Source organism: Carlito syrichta, unplaced genomic scaffold (genome assembly GCF_000164805.1).
Source record: "Carlito syrichta isolate Samal-C Ts95f unplaced genomic scaffold, Tarsius_syrichta-2.0.1 Scaffold297925, whole genome shotgun sequence".
NCBI lineage: Eukaryota > Metazoa > Chordata > Mammalia > Primates > Tarsiidae > Carlito > Carlito syrichta.
The window spans coordinates 143,225-170,708 of record NW_007242021.1 but is presented as its reverse complement, the minus strand read 5'-3'; the positions used below and the strand labels follow the sequence as shown (position 1 = coordinate 170,708).

The following is a 27,484-nucleotide window of genomic DNA, read 5'->3' as shown; positions in this document are numbered from 1 at the left end:
GATGGCCTTGCTGTCCCTGGGAGGCCTAGTATGCCTCCTACTTCCTCTCTCCCCTGGCTGGGCTGGATGTGGAGCCCAGGCTTGATCCCTCCCCTCTGGGATGACCCCCTCCCCCCATGGCTGCAGACCCTCTGATGTGCTCGCGCCGGGTGGAGAGGAGGCTGTGTCCACATCTGTGGGGGAAAGGGTCCAGAGCTCTGCCAAATAGCCCCTCTGTGCCAGGAGAAGTTACTTTATGTGGCCGCGGGCCCCCTCCCTCTTGATCTCCCTTCCCCACATTTTCTCCCTCACCCCCTCCCCCGACCTAGTTCACCCTCTGGAGCCAGGGCCGCCAGCGGGGGGAGGGAATACCAAATGAAGTTTAGTTCTTAAAGGAATATGTCAAATGAAATAAACCTGCCCTTCCCCCGCCCCTTCCCCGCCCTCTGTCCCTAGCGTGTGTGGCTGGTGGTGCCCCCTTTGTATGCGAGCCGCGTGGGGAGGGACCGAGTTAATGGGAGCCTCCCTGTCCCCGCTGACACGTTCCTGGCAGCCTGCTCTAGGCTGCTGATGCAGCCTTCCCGTCCCCAGCATTGATTAAGTGATGTCATCCTGATCACTGAGCATGCTCCGACTAACCCTCCCCCCCCATTCCTCCAGCGGCTGGTGTATTTAGGTCAAGTGATTGACAGGTGACAATTTACCGAGGGTGTTGCTGGAGTCCCTCAGTCTTTTCTCCAGCGCCCCAGGCCAACATTTCCTGGCCCAGGCGGCTCCCAGCATCTTTGCCAAGGTTGTCTGCCGCAGTCCCTGCGGAGGGCCCCAGGGACTAGCAGGTGCTGGCTGTACCGTTAGGTGGGCGCTGTCCTCGCTAGGCAACCCAGGCAAGGCTCTGACCTCGGAGCTTCAACCAGCACCTTCCTTAAAAAGGCAGCTCCCGTTGACGACCCTTTCCCCCCTCCCCATTCTCATAGTCATCAGAAAACGACCTCCGAATGCTATGTGGATAGGTATTTATTCTGGAAACTGACCTCTGAGGGCAGGGAAGAGGGGTTTTCTCTCTGCATAGTGTTAACTTGCAGAGAAGATGTATGCTGTAGTTATTGATGAGGAAGGAAATTCTATAGTTAATGGCAAATGCAGGTTAGTGACATAACCGTGGGCAGTACATAGGGCAGATAGTGGCTTGTTTGGGTTACAGTTCTTAGCTAAGATCTGCCTACAGCCTGATCTGCTATTTCCTGAGACATACTGTGGCTTAGATGGAGTGGGAGTTACTGGGGACATGTAGTCCCTGCCCCTTGGCTTGTAACAATTTTTAGACAAATAATTGTGCAGCACTAGAGCACGTTCTGGTGACCCTATTTTCCTCCCCCCAGAGGTTTTGAAGAGCCTGAAAAAGTCCCCCCCCCCAAAGTGGAGTAATATATCATCTTTTATCTGGATGTAAAGCAGATATCCTTAATTTTAATTTTCTTTGATATTATGACACTATGAGTATATATTTATTCCCCACTTAAATGTACATAGGTTATTGACTAAATAAGTTAAAATCAAGTCATCATATATAATAAGAGATTTAAATAAAAAAGTGAATGTGAATATATATAATGCTTCACAAATATAAAGTGATTTTTGCTCATCCTTGGATACAATAAACAGTTTTCAGTTTTTGGGGTGTTTTCTGTGTTGGAGTCTCACTCCGTCTCCCAGGCTGGAGTGCAGTGGCACTCTCACAGCTTACCACTGCCCTGACTTCCTGGGCTCAAGTGTTCTTTTTACCTCAACCTCCCTAGTAGCTGGGACAACAGGCATTTGCCATCTCACCCAGCTAATTTTTTTATTTTATTTTTTTGTAGAGATGAGGTCTTGCTATGTTGTCTAGGCTGGTCCCAAATGTCTAGGCTCAAGTAATCTTCCCAGATTGGCCTCCCAAAGTGCTAGAGTTACAGACATGTGTCACCGTGCCTGGCTTCAGTTTTTTTTTTTTTAATAAACTTTTTTATTGAAATAAAGCGTTCATATAGAAAAGTATTGTCTTAAGCATATTTATGACTTTTCACAAAGCAAATGCTTCTGTAACCATCTCACAGACTAAGAAACAGATATTTGAGGACCCTAGAAGTCCCCCTCATGTCCCTTCCAGTTCTAACACCCTTCACCTTAGTGTAACCACTATTCTGATTTCTGATGCCACAGATTAGTTTTGCTTGTTTTAAAAGCGATGTATACATAAAACCATACAGTATGTTCTCTTTTGTGTGTGATTTCTTGTGACTGATTATGCTTTCAAATTCATCCTCCTTGTTCTGTACTATCCTATTATATGAATATAACAAAATGTATCCATTAACTGTTGATAGATATTTGGATAGCGTCCACTTTGGGGCTATTATGGATGGTGCTGCTATGAATAGTCTTTTATACATCTGTGGTGAGTGTCTGTATAGAACAGAAGACAGCCACATGCTAGAAGGGTGTTGGGAATTGGGTTGGCATGTGCTAGGACCCTTCCCATTCCTAAGTAATAACTTAGGCACTAAGAGAGATGGTAGCTCTGGCAGACTATATCACACCATATGCACTGAGTAGAGTGGCCCCAAGTCAATTTTGCTGGAACCAACCCACTGGCTCAGTTGCAAGTGAAGACTGTCTCAGGTGTGTACAACCTTCCTTACTTCCAGGGCTGCAGACAGGGGATGACCAAAGAAACCCAGACCATCCAGAAATGTAAGTCACCTTCACTCCTAGCAGAGACAAGAATTTCAGTGGAGTTAGCTGTTAGTCCAGATTCAGAATATCAGAAATTGTGTTTTTGAAACGGAGGTAAGTTTTTTCCTTAAAGTCTTGTTCAGTTTGTTATGGAGGTGTGTGCCAAGAGAGAGCTTTTACAGGTAGAGCTTCTAGATTTCTCTTTTAAGAAACTGTCCTGTCTTGGAGAATTCGTCTCTGTTATTCTTATATTTTTTTTTTCAGCTTTTGTGCAAAACTCTCTTTCCCTGATTGCACCACCCACAATCTCTCCCCACTTTGAACTCCTATAGCATTTGTTTTCAATATGATCGCATACTTTTCTTTTGCCTTAGATTATTATTCGTTTTGGTCACATGTCTAATGATATTGTAAGCCCTGTGTTGAGACAAATACCATCCTGTTTTGTTCCTTTGTACTTCCCAGGGCTTTGTCCATAGAAGGAACTTAGTAAATATTTATTGATCTCTGTTGATTCTCAAAATCATTACTTTGGTAATTTTAATTTATTTTATACACTTTTAATTGACTTAGGCTGTGGGGAATAGATAAAAAACAATTCTAAAGAGAAGTGTCATTTATCTGAGCTGACCTGACAAGGCAGCATATATTTAAAATGCTATAAGAAAATTTAAGCTTTGTTAAAACTTGCCGGGCTTGGTGGCTCAGCCTATAATCCCGCGCCTTGGGAGGCTGAGGTGAGTGGATTACCTGAGCCCGCGGGTTCGAGACCCACCTGGGCAACTTGGCGCGACCTCATCTCTACAATAAATCAAAAAAATTAGCTGAGTGTGGTAGCGCGCACCTGCAGTTCCAGTTACTTGGTAGGCTGAGGCGGAAGGATCGCTGGAGCCCAGCAGGTCAAGGCTGCGGTGGCCGGGAATGGCCATTGCACTCCAGTCTGGGCGACAGAGTGAGACTCCAACTCAAAAAAAAAAAAAAGAACTTAGCAGAGCTAATGTCACTGATAGGGATCTAGAAGTGGGGGGTGGGGGTGTGTTAGTGATTAGAAAAGGGCCTCCTTCTCAAAACACATTAATGCTTTAGAGAAAAATATTGAATTTGCAGCATTTCTCAGAGTACTCCTCCATTAGCTGCTAAAAAATCCTGGTGAGTCATCCATTACTTTGGGCTCTGCCTATTGGTTTTGAAGCAAATGTATTGATGGAAGCTCTCTGACTTGGTGAGTTCCCAGTAAAATGTTTTGAAATAGACTCTCACACTTCACTTTCCTCTAATGGTTTTTTCCCCCCCTCATTTGCAGTCCTGAGAAATCAGGGCTTGTTAAAGATGGGTGCTTCCTCCTGAGACAATGTAAGTTCCAACCTGCTTGAGAGCTAAAGCTAAACATTAGCCACAAACCCTGAGCTGGTCATTGGTGTGAATAGTGGCCTCAGTCTTCAGAGGCTCAGATTATTTATCGGCAGTGGATGGATGGGAAGGAAGGAAGATCAGAACCAAGCCTGAGTTATCATTTTGGACATTAAGGTCTAGAAAAGTGAAGAAATAATGGCGATACCATGAAACTTTTTGTCCACAGCAATGGTCTTTCAAAGTAATAACATTAAACACATTTCTTTTAAAATTCATATACAGTAATATCATGTTTTTGGTGCATAGTTTTATGGTTTTGACAAATATAGAGTGTTTTGTAACTATCCTATATTGATTAGTTTTCTATTGCTGCTATAACAAATTACCACAAATTTAAGAGATTTGAAACAACACGCGTTGATTATCTCACAGTTTTCATTGTTCAGAAACCTAGTGGGTGGGCTGATTTCTCTGTTGAGAGTCGTATAAGGTCAAAATTAGGGTGGTTAGCAGTGCTGTGTTCTCTTCTGGACAGTCTAGGGGAGAATTCATGTTTTTGCTCATTCAGGTTGGTGATAGAATTCAGTTTCTGTGGTTGTAGGACTGAGGTCCCCATTTTGTTGCTGATTGTCAGCTGGGGGCTGTTTTCAGCTTCCAAAGGCATCTCCCAGGTCTTGGCCACTCAACCCCCTTCCTCTGTCTTCAAAGTCAGCAATAGCAGGCTGAGGCCCTCTCTACTTCCCTGGCACACTCACTCTGTCGCCAGACTGGAGTTCAGTGGCATGCTCCTGGCCACCGCAGCCTCCACCTGCTGGGCTCCCGCGATCCTTCCGCCTCAGCCTTCCAAGTAGCTGGAACTACAGGCGCCTGCTACCAAGCCCAGCTAATTTTTTTGATTTATTGTATAGATGAGGTCTCACCAATTTGCCCAGGTGGGTCTTGAACCCACAGGCTCAGTCAGTCCACTCTCCTCGGCCTCCCAAAGTGCTGGGATTACAGGCTGAGCCACCGAGCCTGGTCTCTCTTCTACTCTTAAGGGTCCATGTGACTGATTATGTTTAGTCCCCCCATAATCAGAGATAATCTCCCTACTTTACAGTCAGCTGATTAGCAACCCTAATTCCATTTGAAAATTCCATCTGGAAAGTCCCATTTACCATGTAGCAGCTACATATTCTCAGATTCCAGGGATTAAAATGTGGACTTTTTTTTTAAGTTGGAGTTTCACTCAGTCGCCCAGACTGGAGTGCCGTGGCCGCTCCCGGTTACCACAGCCTCGAACCGCTGGGCTCTAGCGATCCTTCCCCCTCAGCCTTCCGAGTAGCCAGAATTACAGACGCGCGCTACCACGCCCGGCTGATTTTTGATTTATTGTAGAGATGAGGTCTCGCCAAATTGCCCAGACGGGTCTCGAACCCGCGGGCTCAGGCAATCCACTCACCTCAGCCTCCCAAAGCGCGGGATTACAGGCTGAGCCACCAAGCCCGGCCAAATGTGGACATTTTTGAGGGGCCAATATTCTGCCTACTAGATACCACTATTTAACTTGATACTTTCATCAGTCAAAAGAAAAAAGCTCTCATGCCTCCCCGCAGCCATTTATCAGTTCTTCTTTTCTACAATTTCTCCTTTTCCAGATTGTCATAAAATGGAATCATGTATTAAGTGTCTTTTTGAGTCTGAGTTCTTTCACTTAATTCTTTTAGAGTTATGTTGTTGTGTGTATCATCACTTCATCCCTTTTTTTTTTTTAACCTAATAGTATTCCATTATATGGATATACAAGTTTATTTATCCATCCAGTTGTTCGTTGAAGGTCATTTGGATCGTTTCCAGTTTGGTCTGATTATGAATAAAGCTGCAATAAACCTCTGCATATAGGTTTTTATGTAAGTATATATTTTTTATTTTTGGGGGGTAAATACCCAGGAGTAGAATTGCTGGGTCATAAAGTGACTTTATGTTTAACTCTATAAGAAACTGCCAAACTGTTTTCCAAGGTGGTTGTACCTTTACGTTCCCACCTAAAAGCAGTAACATTTTTAACCAAAGTTTAAAACAGTTTATTCAGTCACTTTGTCTAAGTGCATTCTAATGTAGTAGTGTCAAGCTATATCAGTCCTTCATTTTTCTGTGACCTATATTCCGAGATGCTAATATCACCTAAAATGGAATAGGGGCTTCCTGTAAATGTACCCTTTGAGATCCTGGACTCAGTAGACACAATAGGGTAGCTATAATCTGGCCCACGTCACTGGAGGCCACTCACTGTTCGTAGTGGGCACATACAGTGCCACTTAAATGAAGGGAGTAGGCAGAGACAGCAGGGAGAGTCAGATAAAACTGAGTATAGATTCACTAGCTAGTTGTGGGGTTCCCCCCCCAAATTGCTTAGCTTTTCTGGGGCTCAGTTTCTCATATTGAAAGTGGAGGTAATACTTATTTATCTCACAGGGCTGTTAGGGTGAAATGAAATGAAATGTTGAAATAGGGTCTGGTATAGAGAAAATGCTCAGTAGGTGCTAATTTTCTCACATATTTCCTGTTTCCTTGAGAGCTGTCCTCATTTTCAGAATTAGCTTTGACCCCCAAAATTTCTGCCAGTTTTGGCTATCCCCTGTTCACCACGTGCTGTGTTTCATTTTATTGGTGGCATTCCTAACTATCCTTGAAGGCAAAGCTCATGTTCCATTGAATTCTAGACTATATTAGCATTTTCTTTTATCTGCAATGATGATGTGTGAGATATGAAATTACATATGCATGCTCACGCATGCACGCACGCGTGTGTGTTTGTGTATGTGTGTAACCTCTCCATGTAAATGACATGCTTCTGGGGGGGGTGAAGCGTAAGCCTTTTTATCTTTATGTTTTTTGTCTCCTTTACTGTAAAGTTGTTTAGTTGCTTAGTAAATATATCTTGACTGAGGTTTTCTTTTTTATCCCTATTCCCAACCTGTAATCAAGTCTTCATAAATGCCAATTTATGCATTTCTGTAAATAACTTGGGCATCACTGGAGACTTCCCTCTGTCTCCACCTGGGCTTGTCTGGCCCAACTCCCTTGTTTAATGGCGATGTTTTCCATCCTCAGCGGGTCTCCCCTATTCAGAGTTGGAAACTTCCCCCCTCCTCTGGTTTCTCCTTAGTCCCTGCCTCAGGTTTCCCCCCGTGTCTACTTATTAACAAAGCAAAAACAAAATTGCCTACTCCCTAATGGTTTATCTTGATTTGAAAAAAAAAAAAAAAAGCCCCTTGACAGATCCAATTTCACTTTATTTCTCCCAGGCTTTTTCATAAAGTTTTATTTTTGTGCCACAGAAAGCTCTCCCCTTAACCCATTTGCTGCACATCAGCCATGTTCCTTCAGTAGGAATTGAGTTGTTGAGTTTGTGGTTATTTGTAAATATTGCAGAAAGCTTGGGGGAAAAAACAAGTTTAGATTCATCATAGCATTTCCCCAGTACCAAATTTGGGCATGAGTCACAGAGCCCAGGATGAACTCTCAGATTTCCCACTTCTTAGATGTGCGAACTTGGGCATATTTCCAACTTCCAATTTCCAGTTACAGTTTCCTCACCTGTAGAATAGAGGTGACAACACTCTCCACCATCCAGGGTCGTTGTGATGTTGAAACAGCAAATACACGCAGTGTGCTGAGCAGAATGGCAAATCTAAAGCAGGCATTCAGAAAACATATGCTATTCTAAGGCCTGCTGTGGTTATGTCTCTGCACTGTGGTCAGACCCACTAATTTGGGGAAGACCCAGACCCTTCCAAGCTTCCGCAATGCCCTCAGGTTGGAACCCAGATGCTTCAATGGGGCCTTTGAAGCCTTTCATACTCTGGGCTGTCTACTGCCCAGCTTTACCTCTCATCTCATGTTTCATCTGACTTGTTAACCCCTTCCCCAAAAGAATAGGATGCCTAGTGCTCACACCGACCCACATGCCTGGGGTGACAGTCCTCAAAGCTCACCTGCTTGGCAAGATTTGCCTTTAGAATCTCAGCCCTCAGTGCCTCCTCTGACACTTCCTCTGACCAGCTCCTCTGACCCCTGACCAGCTTCTGATCCCTCTTGCCAGCTAGGTGGAGTTAGCCCCTTCTTCCAGCATCCAGTGCTCTGCATGCCCCCAGTAGTGTGTTTCATTTATTTGGGTAAATCTGTCCATTCCTCTGATTAGGCTGAAAACTCGTTGAGGGCAGGAAATTGTGTCCCATTCATTTCCATCTCCAAGGCCTGGAACAGAGTAGTTGCTCAGGACAAGATGTCTTTTGAAAGAAGTGTAAGAGTGCTGACCCTCCTTGGCTGTCTGTCAGAGCTTGGGGTCATTTGCTGGGATTGTCACTTTGACCTGTGTCAACTCTGGTGACTTATCTTTACTACTTTTATTGATTTGTGTATGGGGGGAGGCGATCTCTATATTGTATGCTCAATGAAAAAAAAATTAAACTCTGCAAAAAATCATGAATACAGTAAGAAAAATCACTTTTAATTTTTCTAGCCAGAAAACACCACTATTAACATTTTATTGTGTATTCCAGCTCTTTACTATCCTCTCCTCTCTCTCCCTCTCTCTCTCTCTGTCTCTCCCTCTCTTTTGTTGGAGTCTAACTCCATCACCCAGGCTGGAGTACAGTGGCACGATCACGGCTACTGCAGTTGACCTGCTGGGCTCAGGAGACCCTGCCACCTCAGCTGAAGTTATAGGTGTGCACCACCACCATGCCTGGCTAATTTTTTGATTTATTGTAGAGATGGGGTCTTGTCATGTTGCTCAGGCTGATCTCAAACTCCTTGGCTCAGACAGTCCTCTCGTCTTGGCCTCCTGAAGCGCTGGGATCACAGGCATGCGCCACCGTGTCTGGCCCTACTATTCTTATAACAAACTTTATTTTAAAGCAAAAGTATTTTATAAAATCTGTTCTAAAACCCATTGCTTTACTTAGTGGTATACTTCAGACATTAGCATTTTTATTTATTTATTATTTATTTATTTATTTATTATTTTTTTGAGTTGGAGTCTCACTCGGTCGCCCAGACTGGAGTGCAGTGGCACGCTCCCGGCCACCGCAGCCTCGACCTGCTGGGCTCCGGCGATCCTTCCGCCTCAGCCTTCCGAGTAGCTGGAACTACAGGCGCGTGCTACCATGCCCGGCTAATTTTTGATTTATTGTAGAGATGAGGTCTCTTTTCATTATATGTCCAATTGATACTTTAACTATTTCCTACTAATGGATATCTGGTTTTTTCTGTGTGTTTTTTTAAAAAAAATTATAAACAAAGGCATGATAAACATCAGTGCACATACCTCTCCATGCATTTTTCTAATTATTTTGTTAGAATACATTCCTAGAATTGGGATTACTAGGTAAAAGGCTATACTAGATGATTTTAAGGCAACCACAGTTTTTAAGGAGGGACAATTTAGAGATGGCAAATTGTCTTTTTTTTTTGAGTTGGAGTCTCACTTTGTCACCCAAACTGAAGTGCAGTGGCCGCTCCCGGCCACCGCAGCCTCGACCTGCTGGGTTCCGGCGATCCTTCCGCCTCAGCCTTCCAGGTAGCCGGAACTACAGGCGCACACCACCACACCCGGCTAATTTTTTGATTTATTGTAGAGATGAGGTCTCGCCAAGTTGCCCAGGCAGGTCTCGAACCCGCGGGCTCAGGCAATCCATTCACCTCAGCCTCCCAAAGGCGCAGCATTACAGGCTGAGCCACCGAGCCTGGCTGTCTTTTGTTTTATAACCTCACTTCTTGCTCACTCCATGGAATCACTGCCAGTTTGTCTCATAAGACATTCCTTCATATCTGAGCTAAATTAAATTCTTACCAAAAGTGTGTGCTTCGTCATGCACCACTGACCCCCAGATTCGGAACATGGCAATGCCTTCAGACTTTAATGCAAACCATAGGATTTTGTAGGCTGTCTCTTGTCAGTTTCAATATCCTAAATGATGTTATTTCTTGGAGGTGATCAAAAACTAAATCTCTCTCTAGAGGCAGACAGAGATAGAGGCTAAGAATGCTGTCTTAAAGAAAAATAGGGTGGATGTCCCCTTTCTTCCTGGTATTCACTTTGCATGATCTGTGTGATATCTTCTGGGTAACAGTACACTGAGAAGGAATAAAATAGTCCTCTTAGAGAAGCCCTAGAGAGGGATCTGCTTTTTTTCTTCCCCCTTGCTTCCTACGTACTCTTTTAAAAAACTTATATATAAAATTTCAAACATACACCAAGATAGAAAGAATAACCAAATGTACCCCCATGTACTATCAAGCAGTTTTTTTTTTTTTTTTGAGTTGGAGTCTTACTCTGTCACCTAGGCAGGACCTCCAGGGCATCCTTCTGCCTCAGCATCCCAAGTAGCTGGGACTACAGGTCCATGCCACCATACCTGGCTAATTTTTTTTTTTTAAGAGATAAGGTTTTGCAGTGCTGCCCAGGCTGGTCTTGAATTCCTGAGCTCAAGCAATCCTCCCACCTTGGCCTCCCAAAGTGCTGGGATTAAAGGCATCTGGCACTAACAACCAGTTTTAACCATCATCAGCAAATGGCCAATCTTATTTTTTTTTTTCTTCTCACAATCTTTCTCTCCACCCTCACTAGATTACTTTAAAGCAAAATCTCACGTCTCACATCATTTGATCCACAAACTTCACTATGTGTGTCTATTTAACATAACCACACTGACACTATCACAATTAAAATATTAATGGTAATTCCTTACTGTCAAAATGCCAGATAAATTCCCCTTGTTGTCTCAGAAATCTCTTCTTGCAGTTGGTTTGTTCGAATCAGAATTCTACATACTGTTTGATTTCCAACCCAGGAGAAAGAAGTGCTCATACATATCGACCTTGAAACAAGAGGAGGCTTTTGCTGTGATAGACTTGTCTAATGTAGAACTGTGTGTGGCCGTAGAAACACAAGGAGCTGTCAGGGCTAATCAAGACTTCCAGCCCATCTCCCTTCACAATGGTCACGTCCCGGTTATCCTTTTTAGTCCACCAGTGCCAATGTGGCAGCGTCACCTGGAAAGCTATTTAAAGAGCTTCATGTTCTGTGGCCTTCTCCCTGCTGCTTCCTCACCTTGCTTTAGTCAGCTTGTGTAAACGTCAGGGAAGCAGGGAAATGCATCTCATTTGAATTCAGGGCCCTCCCTTATTGGGCGCTATCAACTACATTTGGAGCAGATCTCTTAGACGTGCCCAGGTATACTTCGTATTACCTTTTCCATCAGTGAATACCTGTCCTTGATGAATTGAACATGGGAAAATACATCTGCAGAGCTGAAGGGAAAACAGCTATGTGAGAACAGAATTCAGTACAACATGATACTTTAAGGAAAAAGGCTTGTAGTTCTCTTTTGATGTTTTTTATTCCTTTTCTCATAAAAAAATTCTTGAAGGGATATGGGGTTGGAGGAAAAGTACAAATGAAACATCCCAATAATTTATGCCTTTAACATCGTTGACTGCAGGATGTGGTCTTAAGAGCTACAGATCAATAAGATTATTTTAGAAGCATTTTACTTAAAGATCTTGGTTACACAATTCTGGATTGATAAATCGCAGGAACTCTTCCCTTGCCAGGCTCTCTCACTCAGTGATTACTCCCATTTTCAGATCTCATTTTGCCCCAGGAGGGAACGCATAGCAGTCTGCTTCAATTCTCTGAGGAGGTTATACCATAGTTTTTCTCTGAACGACCTGTCTGGCACCTTACTCCTCAGAGATGATTGATTTTTGCCTGGGAATCTGTGTAAATAAATAACAACTCCATCAACATTAGAAACTTTGAGTAGTCATGGGGGGAAGGGACTTCTGGTCCCCTTTCATAGCTGCCTCCTGCTCCTTAGAGAGGCACAAATGCCAATCTGATTGACAAAGGCCAAACCTCTCCTGGTTCTGGTTCCTGGTGGGCAGGATCCTGAGTGAGGCTGTCAGTTCCTTCCTGAGTCTAGCCTCTGTGATAGGCTGGTCACTGTAGGGTCTGGCTTTCTGGGCTGGCTTCCGGGGCCTGCTTTTCTCTCTCCTCTCTCTGCATGCTGCCCAGTGAATAAGTTAGACCGGATTCACAGATTCAGCCCAGCTGGGCTGGTCTCACGAACAGGTTGGATGCAGGAAGTTGGGGTGGTGAGGTGAGAAAAGTGGGAAGACAGTGTAAAGCTCCTCACCTGAGCTTTTGGTCAGGCTTCAGAGTGCGATGTGGGTGCCCTACCAAGGTGGTGCTTAGATACCAGGAGTGTCACACTGTTCATGTGTAGTTGGTCACTCAGTAGGAATAGGGACCTGTTAGGGGAGGCTTCCGGCATTCCCAGGTCCCTGGTGCTGATGTTGCTGTGATAACATCAAATCCTTCTAACTACTAATTGTCTGTTTATATAATATTTGTGAGAAGTAGATTTAGAAGGGATGTGTTTAGCTCTTTGGTAATAATTAAGTACTTCCCTAAACAACACACCCTGCTCATTATCTGTTCAAACAAGTGGGAGGAAAAAAATACCCAAAGAACTATATCCTAGAGTCACAGCACTTGCTTGTTCATATGCCTGTTAAATTTTCTTAGTAAGAAAAGACAGGCTCTATTTTTGACAATATTTGATGCCGCCCTGCTGCCTGGTTATGGTCTAGACCCCTCCTTTCCTCACCACTGCCCCTGCCCACAGCCAGGATTTGCGACCCCGCGGGCTCCCGCTGAGCCCTCCTGGAAGAACAGCCCACCCGGCGTCTTGTAATGAACGATGTGCACGTCATTTGCAGCAGCGGGTGTGTGACGCGATTGTAGTGGGTGAAGTTGAGATCACACAAGGGCTACCCGGGCGCGTGGCCCCCGAGGAATGTCACGATGCTGCCCTGCTTCCTGGCGGTGCCCGCCCGAGCGGCCCCCCGCTGCCGGCCTCGGGAAGGCCCTTCGAGGGCCACGACTCCTCGGCGTCGCCTCCCCGGGCGGGCTGCTTCCAATTTCCAGGCTAGGAGCGCCGCGGCGATTGCAAATCTGCCACTCACCTTCTGCCACCCTCCTGTCGCTGATGCTAGGAATGATGAAACCTCTCCAGGAAATGCATTTCCCTTTCGCACCGGCGCCTCCTAATGAGGTCTCTCCGCTCTGCGGGACAAAAGCGCCCATTAGGGGGCCGGGTGGTGGGAGGGAGCCACCCAGCTTGGAAACTGCCTTTGTCGCTCACAGGGGCCTCTTTTTGTTCTGGTATCTGAGTGTGGAAGAGATGCCTTGCAGGTGAAGGCCACACAGCTCTTTGGAGGACTTTGATTCTGTGCTGGAAATCCCTCTTCTCCACCCTCACTCAGGGCCCTGTTGTCTGGATTGGCATAGAATTGATTTTTCCTCCTTTGTAAACGGTTAAAAATCACACACACACAAAACACGCTATGATGATAACAGGAAAGCACAACAACAAAAGCAGCCTTGATCGCACCACCTTGCATCATCTGTTTTGTTCTTTCTATCTTCCTTTCCTCTCTTGGTTGGTGCTTAACATTACAAAAAAATGGATATGCAGTTAACATTAAAAGCCATGGATATACAGTTCTGCCTTTTTCCCTTTTCACCCAAGTTTACACCATAAACGGGTTTCCATGTGGTGTAATATCTTCATGTTTGTATTTTCCAATGGCTGCTTGCATGTCCATTGGGCTGATAGATCATGATTTACTAGCCCACCTCCCTGGTGTCCTCCATTCATTCACATCTCCATTTCTCCCTTACTCTTGGTGATGGGTTAATGAACGTTTGCATGCACAGTCATTTGTTGAGTTATTTCCGGAGGATAAGTTCTCCAGGAGCAGATTTCCTGGGCCCGATGCTGTGAATATCTACATTTGATCCCATTAAATATTATTTTTTGCTTTCCATAAAGGATCCACTGATTCCTATGGCTACCAGGGATGTATGTGTGTCCTATGTGGCAGTGAATTCATTTTTTAAATCAGGAGAGGAATCACTTGGAAGGTGATGTGTAAGAGCAGTTGTCTGGGATTCGTGTATCTTGGGATTTTTTTTTCCTGTCTATTCCTCTGATTTATATGAATTTTATTTTATTTGTTTTTTTGAGTTAGGGGATTCAGTCTGTTGCCCAGGCTGGAGTGTGGTGTCACAATTCTGGCTCATTGCAGCCGTGAACTGGGCTCAGGCAATCCTCCCACCTCAGTCTCCTGAGTAGCTGGGACCAGGAGGGTAACATTGTGAGACTTTGTTTTTACAAAAAAAAAAAAAAATTAGCCAGACTTGGTGGCACACTTCTTACTCCCAGCTACAAGAGGGGACTCCACCCATAAAAACAATCTGGAATTTATTTATAAAAAACTGTGTATTTATTCTTACATTTTAAAACTTCAATCACCTTCAAGGTACTCTCCATTTGATGCAATACACCTATTGAAATGCTTTTCCACTGTTCAAAGCAGTTTTTGAACTCATTGATTTTGATGCCTTTTAGTGCTTTTGCTGTTTTTTGTTTCACCTCTTCCATATTGGCAAAACATTTTCCTTTGAGGATTTTTTTCACCGGGGGAAACAAGAAAAAGTTGCTTGGGGTGAGTGAGATCAGGTGAATAGGGAGGGTGGGGTAGAGGGGTCATGCCATTTTTGGTAAAAACAAAAAAACTGCTGAACACAGCGTGGTGTGGGCAGCTGTGCTTGTAGATTACCCATCATGAAATGGGCAAACATGCTGAAAGAATCTCCAAAAAAATTCATGAAGCTGAACACAGCCTTTCACAACAACACTAGCCTGGTACATTGATGCTGATGGGTTCCTAGAACACTTACCTAGCAGAAGTCTGTACTATAAGGGACCTGCCTTCCAAAAGATAATTTCGGGATTTTCTGGGTCACCTCTTGTACTTGGGAGACTGAGGCAGAAGGAATGCCTGAGCCCAGGAATTTGAGGCTGCAGTGAGCCACGATTGTGTCACTGCACTCCAACCTGGGCAACAGAATGAGACCCTGACTCAAAAATAACAACAACAACCTGCACTCCAACCTGGTCAACAGAATGAGACCCTGACTCAAAAATAACAACAACAGTTGTTATTGTTTCTTTCAATACAAACTGCTGCTCTCTACTGCATATATTGTCACTCAAACACAGGGACTTTTTGGTGCCTTATTGTGTTGAGTTCTATTTATCTGAGAAACTAATTAGGTTGTGAAACTATTTAAAACTCTAGTTAAATAATGACTTTTTAAAAAAATGATAAATTAAGACATACTCATTGTATACAACTCATGGAACACAAGAAGGGGATGGAATAAAATGGAATAAGAATTTGTACAAGGAAGAAAAGCTGTGTTCAAAAGCCAAGGAAGCATGTGAGCCACCTTCACAAGGCCTGAGTATAGAGGAGGCAGTAAGGTGGTTAGAAGGAACGATCTGATATGGAGGGTCTTGCAAGTACACTAAAGGAATTGACATTTGATTTGGCTTGTTACTGTACTCTAGCCTACTGCTGACTCAGAAATACTCCCATCAAACATTTCACCTCATATTTGTTTGTCCTCAAACAACCCCTTTCAGGTTCCCAGGAAGGCAGGTGCTGTTGAAGTTTGCTTTCCACACTTTTATGGCTGATCATACAATGCAAGACACTTAGCTCTCCATCCCAAATGACCTTTAACTGTTATGCGTTCATGACTTAGCATCCAAAAGGATTACTGTTTAATTTCTTTTTAATTAATTAGTAGTTGGGGGTTGAAGTGGTTCTTACTACCGGTTATCAGATACAGAGCTCCAGATTTCAAGGAACTGACACAGTAAACTGTGCCATATTTAACATAACGCTTTTCTGATGCTGTTGATGTTCCCTGGAAAAATTTTGCATGTAGGTAAGAACTGTCCAATTTGGAATATTGCATATGTCCAGGGCTCCTCAGTGTGTAGCAGTGGTTTTTAATTTTAATTTAATTTTTTATTTTAAAGGTGGGGTACAACAACAGTGGTTTCATGTCTGTTGGATGGACCTGCTTATTATTTGGAGGGAAGAAGTGGTAGAAAACAATCCTCAGTAATGGCTAAATACTGACAGAATTTCTTCTGAGATTTTGGTGAGCATAAAGTATTTCCTTCCAGAAGATGTAACTTATTCTGGAAAGTGAGTATGGGAGGTTGGAGGGAAGGTACTTTTCAATCTTTCTAAGGCTGTTGCCTCTTTTTTTTTTTTTTTTTAATTCACCCTATTCCACCTCAAACACAACTCTAGGCATCAATGTATTCAGAATAAATATCAAGTAACAGAATGTCTTGATTAGCAGAACTGCAGACATTGTATATATTACTGTTCTCAAAGACCTTTATGTACCTATTTCATGAAGAGTAATTTTCTTCTTAGATGAACGAGGTGATATTCTTCCTTGTTGCAAAATATTGTAATTCTAACGGTGTAGTGACAACACTTATATAACTGCTTTACGTATATTAACTCATTTATTTTGATCTTCACTATAACCCTATGAAGTAACTGCTACTGTCATATCCCCTCTCCCCATTCTGCAGATGAGGAAACTGGGGCAGAGAGATGTTAAATAACTTGAACAAAGTCACGTAAGAGTAATTTGTGGATCTGGGAGTAGAACCCAGGCAATGTGGTTCCACTATCCTTTCTTTTAACCATTTGCTATGTTGCACATAAATTTTGGTTCATATCAGGAGATGAGAATGTTCAGGTGTAACAGCATTTTTAAAATTAGAGTTTCTTGGGGGTGCTAGTTCTTGGACACATTACCTGATAAAAGGATTTGATGTCAGTGGAATGTGGTAAAAGTTGCTCACATTTTCTGCCTCCTGGAACCTTCCCTATGAATCTTCAATCCTGAAGTAAATAAAATAAGCATACTTAACTTTGGTGTTCCCATTAACAACCTATTGCTCTGAGACATAAGTTTGGGAACTACTAATAGAGAAGAGAGCTGTAAACCTGGGCTAGGCTAAAAGTGGAAGAATTTTTCCCCTGTCTGTTGCTTGTCCTTACCTTGATCTCAAATTATATATGAAGTTAGGATTGACTTCTCTGTTATTGCTGTGACTTAACTTCCACTGAAAGTCTGTTTAGGATGTTCCATAGAAGACAATGCCATTATTCTGAGTGTGCTGCATGTGCTAGGAAACCTCTTAGCCTATTCTTCTGAATATTTAAGATGTACTATTAATCTACTTGGATCCATCCACTGTGAAATGATTATGATGATTTTCTTGTAACAAACTTTTTTTTTTTTTTTTTTTAGTCAGATTCTCACTCTGTCACCCAGGATAGAGTGCAGTGGCACAATCATGACAATCATGGCTCACAGCAGCCTCAATCTCCTGGGCTTAGATGATCCTTCTACCTCAGTATTCTGAGTAGCTGGGACTACAGGCATGTGACACCATAAAAACACTTGTTTACTGTGTATTTTTCTGTATCTTACAAGTACAGAGATTTATGTCTGCTTCTTGGATTTCTAAGTTCATCTGTGCATCCAACTACATTGCTAAACTGCCTTCTAAAACATTCTCAGTAGAGTTTGAAAGATATATCATGAAGATAATTTTATTGTCATCAAATAATGATAGTTTTGTTTCCTTCTTTCTAAATATATACTTTTTGTTTTATTTTATTTTTCTTGTCTTACTGCATTGGATAGGACTGCAAAGACAATCTAAAATAAAAACAATAATTGTAGAGATCCTTGTCTTGTTCTTGATCATAAACAATGTTTGCTATAAGCTTTTAGATATCCACGGTCAAGGTAAGAAAGTACCATCTATACCTAGTTTGTTTTGTTTTTCATTATGAATGGGGCCTTGAAGACTGATTGGTTCTTGCATGGATTGCAGTAGTCTTGGAATATAATTCCCTGCTTCCTTTTCACTCTCTTTGTTCTTGTACCCAGTGTAATGCCTATGTGACATAGCTGAATTTCTACCTGGACCTAACCCTATTTATCTTTAAGAAACAGAAAAGCTTGTGGACAGAAGTCCCCTCTTGACCAGACCAGTTAAAACTGATAGGATCCAAGATGGCAGCTCACTAGACCTCTGAAAAACCCCTAACATCGTTATAATATGCTTTCCATACTAAATGACATGCACCTTCGGCAGCCATGATGAGAAATTATAGACAATAAAGGGAGAGAAAAGGAGTATGATCTGAAGAAAATCTCTCCATATTTCTAGATAAGACGTGAATATTCCTCCCCTTGCTTTTAATTCTTAGCCCCTTCATTAAAGAAACCCTGTATTTTAACCCCCTCACCTCACACCTGGTGAAAGCTTGATTTTGCGGACCACAGTCTGACTTCTCCATTCTATGACCATAGAATTAAAACCTGCACTGGTTGACCCTCATTTTCAGTTTTGTATATTGGCTTTGTGTCACTGGACAGGAAAGAGCCCTATTTTGAGGGTAAAGCCAACTTTGTCAGTAACAGGCTCTCTTGAACACTGTATCTAAAATCTTTTTTCTGAAGGTTCACTCAGATTATGCCAGTTTTCTGCTCAAAACCATTTAAGAATCTCCTTTGCTTACTAACATAAACTTGAACTCCCCAACTAGGTTTCTATGGTTCAGCAAGATTCTTCACACTGTTTTTCCTTCAGCTTTTTGCCTTGACACTGCTTTTCTAAAACCTAACTGTATACCTAAATTCATTCTGCTTTTTCACTTGTCCAAGGCTTTGCTGATGAGACTCCCTCTTCTTGGAGTGCCATTCACATTTATCTGTGCCTCTTGAAATTCGGTCTCATCCTAGAAACTCTCAGTGAGACATTTTATTTGTTTTTAGCCCCTCTCTTCTTAGAATTATCTGTCTTAGAGTATGAGCTCTTCTCAGGTCAGGGTTTGTCTATTTTATTTTTATATTTTCAGCAGATGATTCAGAATAGATGTGCATAAATACATGATGAGATGAATGAATGAATGAATATTTCTTGTGGCACTTACATTCTCATTTTTATGATTATTTTTAGTCTCATTACCTCCAGACCTCCCATTAGTTCCATCTGAGGACTAAAGGAGCTGCTTTTGTGAAATTCACTGTAATTGGACCAAACTGCAAATGCAGGCATTCCTTAGGGAGCACAATCCATTTATCCTGTCTTCAAGCAACTTGTTATCATGAGGAGAGATAGACACACACACTGACAATACAGTACTCCTGACAAGTAATTGAATAGTACTGAGCATGAAACACCTTTAAGAGTGGGGCAAAGTGGTTTTACAAAGTGGTTTGCAAAGTGGCCTCATTTTTCAAAGAATAAAAATTGTTTTGTATTTAATATCCCAACTCTGTTATCTTCTATTTAGTGATTCAGTTGGCAGAGCCAAAAGGAAAGAAATTAGAGATTCATTTAGAAAATGATTGCTTTGAAATAATTTCTTCTACCAAAACGTAGAAGCTACATACAAAACACCTTTCTTTTGAATTGCAACTTACTAGTCTTATAAAATTATTTTAACGTGAAATGAAAGCTGGCATCATAAAGAAAGAAGAGTCCAAAAAGTCCTAAATTGAAGGCATTAATTTAAATGAACTACACTTAAAATTCTATTGATAGTCCTCAGCTCTGAAAGGGAAATGTCTGTAATTTACCTAAATTGCCTTGAAATGAAAAGAAATAAGAAACTTCTTTCCTTGGATGTCTATTTCTTGGTGTTTTCCTAATAACCAGGCTATAGAGTGATTGAATTATCATTATGACTCCATAGCTATCATTTTCATTTCAAAAAAGTGTGAGTTAATTTCAGCCAAAGCTTACATTTCAAATACATTTATGTGTAATATATATAATACATCAATACTGAATCATAGAGTCTGAAGGTCAAATTGTTTTAGATCAACCAATGCATTTTTCTTAAGGATGGTCAGTTGCTCATCCTAAATTATTCAGGAAAATGGAAGGAGGGGAAGGGAACATTAAAGAAAGTATAAAAGAAATCACAAGTGTTCAGTAGTTTCTTTTTACTTCCTTTAATTTTCTTAGCTTTTTTGTTCAAAATATAAATATGATATATACATTTTAGGTTGTTTTTAAAAGTTCAGGAAGGTAAAATTTGGAAAGTAGAAATTCCTCATATCTCCCCCACCAACAACTACTAACTGATGGATGTTATAGTAGTCCAACATCTTACTTATAAACTTAATTATAAATTTTTAAAAATGTATTTTATTCTAATTTATTTTATTTAAAATATATTTTGTAGAGACAGGGTCTCGCTATGTTGCCCATGCTGATCTCAAACTACTGTCTTCAAGTGATTCTCATGCCTTGGCCTCCCAAAGCACTAGGATTGCAGGCATGAACCACTATGCCTGGCCTCAGTTAAAATTATGTAATACATATAAAATGATATATATAATAAATTAGTTATGAGACATTCTAATTAAATTAACACCCATGAAGCCACCATCCACTTAACATCACTTTACCAATATACAATTATATCTTTGTCCCAGCTGTTATCCCCCACATTCTAGAAGCAGTCATGCTTCAGAATTTTGCTTGTATCGCTTGTTATGATTTTACTACACTGTTTTTGGCTCTAAATGATGTATTGCTTAATTTTTTTGGTCTTGAATATCTAAAATATTTTTTAAAAATACTGTATATATTCTTTTGTGATGTGCTCTGTTCTCTTAACATTGATGTTTCAAAATAGCTACTTAAAGTTGCTGTGAATTCCTATGGCAATCAATATAGCCTATGCAGATCCAGTTCAACTTAGCTAGTATGTTAGTCTGTTTGGGCTGACAAAACAAAATACCATGGACTGGGTGGCACAGACAACAAAAATCTATTTTCTCATAGTTCTGGAAACTGAAAGTTTGAGATCAAGGTGCAAGGTGGTTTTCTGGTGAGGGTCATCTTCCTGGCTTGTAGACAGCCACCTTCTCTCACTGTGTCCTCACATTGCCTCTTCTCTGTGTGGCGGGGAAGGGCGGGAAGGGGAGAGGGAGGTACAGGGAGAGAGGCGGAATGATGGACAGAGAGAGACAGAGGAGCGGGGGAGAGAGAGAGAGAGATCCTTCTGGTGTCTCTTCCTCTTCTTGTAAGGATACACACGTCCTATTGGGTTAGGAAGTCCCACCCTTATGACCTTATTTAACATTATTTACTTCCATGAAGCCCCTATCTCCAAATATAGTCACATTGGAGGTTAGAGCTTCAACATATGGATTTTGAGGTAGATCCAGTCCACTCCACAATAGGTAGTATGCACTAAAGTCATTACATGCTCAGACTTGTCCTCTGGCAGTAATAACCCATGAAAGATGTCCTGGCTTTTTCCAAAACAAGGCCAGGATTCCCCAGAGGAGAGCTCTGAGTGAGTCCTCCCTGAGATTGAGTTGTGTAAGCAGGGAAAACCAGCCCTGAGCTGAGCCTGTAAACAAAGAAGTAAAGCGGCCATGTATGAGGTGTGCCAGCTCTCCTCGTGGGGTGGACATTATTGGACCCTGAATCCTGACTTCTGGAAGATGCTTCCTTGAAGTCCAGCTGCCTCTGTCACAATGGGTTAGATGGCTACATACAAGGAATTCTACAGCAATCAGACCATTTGTATGGACTTCTTTCCTTTTGGAGCATCGTGATGTCAATGTCTCTTCTGTTTTATACAATGAGAAAAGAGAATTACAGGCAAGTGTTTTGGTAAGGGACCGAGAGTGCCCTGGATGAGGGAATAAGAGGGGGTAATTCTCTGAGCATTTGTTATCTTGCCTTGGTGGAACTGTTTGGGACAAAAGACAATGGGAATCTGAGAAGTTAAAAATGTATAGCCATTTGGGACTGGACTATTGTTAATTATTGTCCTGTGAAAGGTTAGCTTATTCCAGAATTCTGTGAACATTTTTACTAAAAGAGAAATTTTCATTTTTTTTGAACATGAGACCATGTTCAAGAAGTCCAAGAAATTTTATGTTTTATACTGTGATTTAGTGCACAAACACACTTCTGAAATAATAACTTTATGAAACAATACTTATTGTTAATATTTGTGATACACTCTGATATTTTCTATTCTGCTGAGTCTCATTTTCTTTTTTAAATGCTGGTTTTGATCTAACAAATTTAATTTGTCAACCATACATAGTTAGACTAGTGTTTCTTGCACTTTGGGGAACTTATGACTTTCTTTCAAAAATGGAATTTCCCACAGCACATTTGAAAGACTGAAGAGCATACAATCTCATTCTTCAGCCTTCTCTTGCCCTGCTGAACTCAACCCTCTGCCTGACAGATATTATAAAATTATGTGATATTTATTCATTCAACAAATAGGTTTTTGAGTCCCAGCTCCGGGCCAGTTACTACGCTAGGCACTGGAGAAATAAATTTTCCTGGCTGGTGGCATGTTTGTTAAGAGTGTATAGAATGCATTTTTAAATCGTCCTGTGTGCTCCAGGGAGAGGTGTTGTTGGCTAGTGGGGAAAGCTTAGGGTTTGGGTGAGTAGAGATGAATTGGGCATGCTGTAACCTCTCTCCCACTAAAGACTGGCTCTGAGTGTCTTCTGCATGCAGATTGCTGTGGGAGGTTGTGCCTTCCTCCTAGCCCTTCCTTCCTGCCAGATGTCCTGTCCAGTCCATGTAGGAATGGAGACCTTAAGGCATCTGGGGTTGGAAAGCCCCAATTAAGCAGTTATCTCCAGTCTGAAAAAGCCAGCATTTCCCAATTATCTGTGGTTGAATAGGCAGGCTCACTTTGAATGTTAGTACCAAGTCATTTATTAAATGCACAAGACCTCAGGGTCCTGAACCGAGTATCTCATGAGACAATTCTTATCCCTTCAGTACCAACCGAATAATGGGCCCCCAAAGCGTCCACTTCTTAATCCTGAATCTGGTATGTTAGATGACTGGTGGGAATTAAGGTAGTTGGAGTTGGGGTTGTTGATTAGTTGATCTTCAAATAAAGATTATCTTGGTGGGCCCAGTGCAATCACAGGAATTCTTAAATAGGGAAGAAGGAGGTAGAAGAGTCAGAACCAAACAGGTGGCATCGTAAGGAAGCTCTGACTGCTTTGAGAATGGGGAAACATGAGCCCAGGAATGCAGGTGGCCTTAAAAACTGGCAAAGTCTATAAAATGGAATCCTTCCTAGAACCCCAGGAAGGAAAGCAGCTTTGCTGGCTCTTTGATATTAGCCCAGTGAGACTTAGGTCATACCTCTGACCTCCAGAACTGTGAGATGATAAATATGTGTTGTTTCAAGTGGCTAAATTTGTGGTAATTTGTTATAGCAGCAAAAAGAAAACTAATATACCACTCTACTACTTTGTATTATTTAATTTTTAAAAAAGTGAACACATGAATAAGATAAGAAAAATAGTAATATTTTGAAAGGCTTATTTTCACATTAACAGCCAAATATCCAACATTCAGAGGAAATTTTATATGAAACGGAGACTCTCTCTATATAATCTTTCTTTCTAAAACAAGAGTTGTATTAGGTGCTTGCTATATACACTATTAATTACATAGTATTTTTTGCCCCAAATTCAATAGAATTGACCTATGTATTTCTTTTGGCAGAAGAACTATCGTTTTGTTTTTTTTTTTAGTTCGAGTCTCACTTTGTCACTCAGGCTGGAATGTGGTGGCACGCTCATGGCTACTGCAGCCTCGGCCTGCAGGGCTCAGGTGAGCCTTCCACTTCAGCCTTCCAAGTAGCTGGAATTACAGGTGAGTGCCACCACGCCCAGCTAATTCTTTTATTTATTGTGGAGATAAGGTCTCGCCAAGTTGCCCAGGCTGGTCTCGAACCTGTGGGCTTAGGCAATCCTTTTGCCTCTTCTTTCCAAAGTGCTGGGGTTACAGGTATGAGCCACAGCGCCTGGCAGAACTATCATTTTTAAATCATTAAAAAAAAAAAGATTCAGGGACAAAGCATATACAGCCATATCTTACTGTTTCCTTTTAATTTTATTTATGTTTCAAGACTATTTGCTGCTTTATTGTTAAATACCTTTGGCAATTTTGGCTTGTAAAAAAACAAAAATAGAAACCAGGGGAAGTAAAGCAAATCAGGAGGATTTATTTTATTCTCTTAAATGAGACCATCTAAATGCTATTGTGATTGGCTTAAGATAAAATTTGGATAATTAATATTCCCACTTACCTGTAGGCCCTTAAAAAAATTGGTTCAATAGATTTCCTCAGCCACCAACAGGAATTTCTTCCTCCTGAATTCCATGAGGCTGGGCTTCCCTTTCTCCCCCGACATCATGATGTACATTTCCTGCCATCACAGCTGAATGTAGGATATTCCTGGACCATCAAGACAGCAGGATGAGTTCAGATCCTATGGAAAATAAGTAGGGTATCAACCACTTCATGTCAACCATCCTTCATGAGCTCAGCTCAGACCAATGCAGAGACAATTGAGGTTGGTAGCTGCCCCAGAATCAGACTGCTTGGTTGGCTTTATCAAACCCTTTTTCTACTCTTCAGGTACTTTGTTTGAATACTCCTTGGAAAGCTGCTCTGCTGATTTTGTGATTTTTTTTTTTTATTTGCCTCTTATGCAGCTCAGTTTTCAGTATTCCCCAAAGATGTTTCTATTATGCCAATGCCTTCTACTTCTCAGAACTTGAAGCAGATGATTTTCCTGATAACTCGTCTCCTCTCTTTTTTAAACTCAAATCATTGTGTATACTCTTTTTCCAATAACCCGTCTTACCTCAATATTTTATATTTAAAGCTTACAGTCCAGGTATTTGGTCAATGCCTTGTCTGTGACAGTTTCATGCTAAACCTCTGATTTGTTTTCAAAACTTTGGAAATCAGCTTTTAAAATGTTCCTCATCTTTTCCTTCCAAGAGCTCAGGCAGCCAGCTGCCCTGTGAGTAGCTCTTTCCCATCACACAGTGACTCTCGCTTGCTACTTTACAAGCTTCCTTTCTGACGGTTACTTTAATAGTGAAACGAAGTTTGCATTCAGTCACTTCCATGGCAACACGGGCCAGAGCACTGACACTTTTACTCTCTAATTACAAACTGCCTTTGGGAAAGGGTTTAGCAAATATTTAGTTGGTGCTTTTTCAGTAGATACTAGAGATGCATTGATGACAAAGAAATGGAGCTCATACTCACAGCCTGAAAGAGAAGGGGATAATTTCAGAAGTGATTATGGTTCTGTATTGGAGGGTAGCTATGGGTGCGGGAACACATGGAGGCCACCTGGTCTGGAAGCGGGGGTGGGGGTGGGGGGCAGAATGGGGCAGGGACCTATGTTGGAGGATTCTTTCTAGAGAGAGTGAAATAACTCATGAACAACCATTGTTGGCCTCTAACAAGAACAGAATATTTTTATATCATTATAAAATGCAAAAAAAAAAAAAAACCCAACCCAACCCACATTGCATTTCAGTGACTGAAATCAAAAGGGATGGTCGTTGAGATGGGGTTGACCAATGCCAATATTTGGGGTTGACACAATACAAATGCCCTACTGAGTTTCAGGTGATTATTTCACAAGAGTGTATGACTGTCAAAATCATTGAATGGAATATTTCAGATCTATACATTTACTGTTTGTAAGTGAAAAATAAAGCAATACCAGAAAGCTTTTCATGTACTAATATATGAAAAGCTCTTCAAGATACATTAAATGGAAAAAGCAAGGAGAGGGTAGGTATGTAGAACATGCCACCTTTTATGGCATAAAGGGGAATCGTTAAGGATCTATGGTTGACTGCTTCTGTGAGCACGAGGGACACTGGACAGATGCATGGGGCACTAGCAGCAATGGCTAGCCTGGGGTTGGTGAGCAGCTGACAACTGTGGGCATGGAGGGCAGGGATGTGAGGGAAATTTCTCATTTTTATGCTTTATACCTTTTAAAAAATGTCATTTATACTTTATGGTGTTTGAACCACATAAACACATTTCTCATTTAAAAATAAAAAGAAAACAACATTGAAACAGAGCTAAAGAGTTTTGTTGTTGTTTGAGTTGAGGGTCTCACTCTGTCACCCAGGCTGGAGTGCAGCGGCAGTCATGGCTCACTGCAGCATTGGCCTCCTGGCCTCAGGTGGTCCTCCTGGCCTCTGGTGATCCTCCTCCCAAGCACCTAGGACTACAGGCACGTGCCACCATGCCCGGCTAATTTTTTTAATTTTGTTTTTTGTAGAGACGAGGTCTTTCTATTTTGTCCAGGCTGGTCTCAAACTCCTGGGCTCAAGCAGTCCTCCTGCCTTGATCTCCTAAAGTGCTGGAATTACAGGTATGAGCCACGGCACCCAGCCTAAGGAGGTTTTAAACTGAGATATAAGATGATTTCACTATTCCTTATGATGGGTTATTTACTAACTAAATGTTTTAAAGCAACTTCCTTCCATCACTGCTCTGGGAACTAGCTAGGCAGAAGTTCTGCCCCCATGTCGAATGCCCCAGAAGTAGGCTTCTATCACTTTGTCCCTCCAACCCTTCTAGCCTTCCTAACTCCTGGAAACCTCCCCTGATCAATCTCTTTGACATTTCACAGAAAATACTACTTGTCATCGCTGAAGAAATCTGGAGGATGGCCCATAGGAGACAGTCTTTTAAACATTTTATTTTATTATTTTTTAATTTAAATTTTCTTTTATTATAGAGATGTGGGGGTACAGGTAAGGATTAACTACCCAAGTAGGCTGCATGCAGGTGAAGTTTGGGCCTCCAACTGGCCCTTACTTCCCCTGGTTTGGGACCAGGTACACTTTGTATTGTTATCTCCCTCTGTCCCTCCCTCCCCTGGCAGAGTCTGGTGACAGCCAATCCCTCCCTTATGCTATTGTGATAAATGATCAAGCCCCACTATAAGTAAGAACAAGCAATATTCAGTGCTTTGTGTCTTTGGTAGATCACTAAGTATGATGGTCTCTAACTCCATCCAATTTGTTGCAAAGTCCATGATTTTGTTTTTCTTTATGACTGCGTAATACTCTATTGTGTATATGTACCACATTTTCTTTATCTAATCCACTTTCAGTGGGTGGTAGGGTTGGTTTCGTGTGTTTGTAATTGTGAATAGTGTGGTAATAAACATGTGTGTGCAGATGTCTTTTTTGTGGAACGATTTATGTTCCTTTAGGCATATTCCCAGAAGAGGGATTGGTGGATCATACGGAAGTTTGATTTTTCCTAGTTATTTTAGGAATTGCCACACTGCTTTCCATAGAGGTTGAACTAGTTTGCACTCCTACCAACATTGTAGAAGCATTCCCTTTTCTCCATACCCGCACCAGCATCTGTTGTTTTTTGATTTATTAATGATGGCCATCCTTACTAGAGTTAGGTGGTATCTCATTGTGGTTTTGATTTGCATTTCTCTGATGAGTAGTGAGGCTGAGCATTTTTTTCTTGTATATGTTGGCTGCTGGTATGTCCTCTTTTGAAAAGTGTCTATTCATGTCCTTTACCCGCTATTTAATAGACTTTTTCTCTCCTTTCAGCTCATTTAC

The 27,484-nt window shown here is 41.7% G+C and overlaps 1 protein-coding gene across 1 annotated transcript in view; it reads left to right on the top strand.

Moving 5' to 3' along the window:
• The window catches only part of KIF5C (kinesin family member 5C), a 155,694-nt gene that overhangs the window by 421 nt on the left and 127,789 nt on the right, over window positions 1-27,484 (top strand). The window lies entirely within an intron of this gene.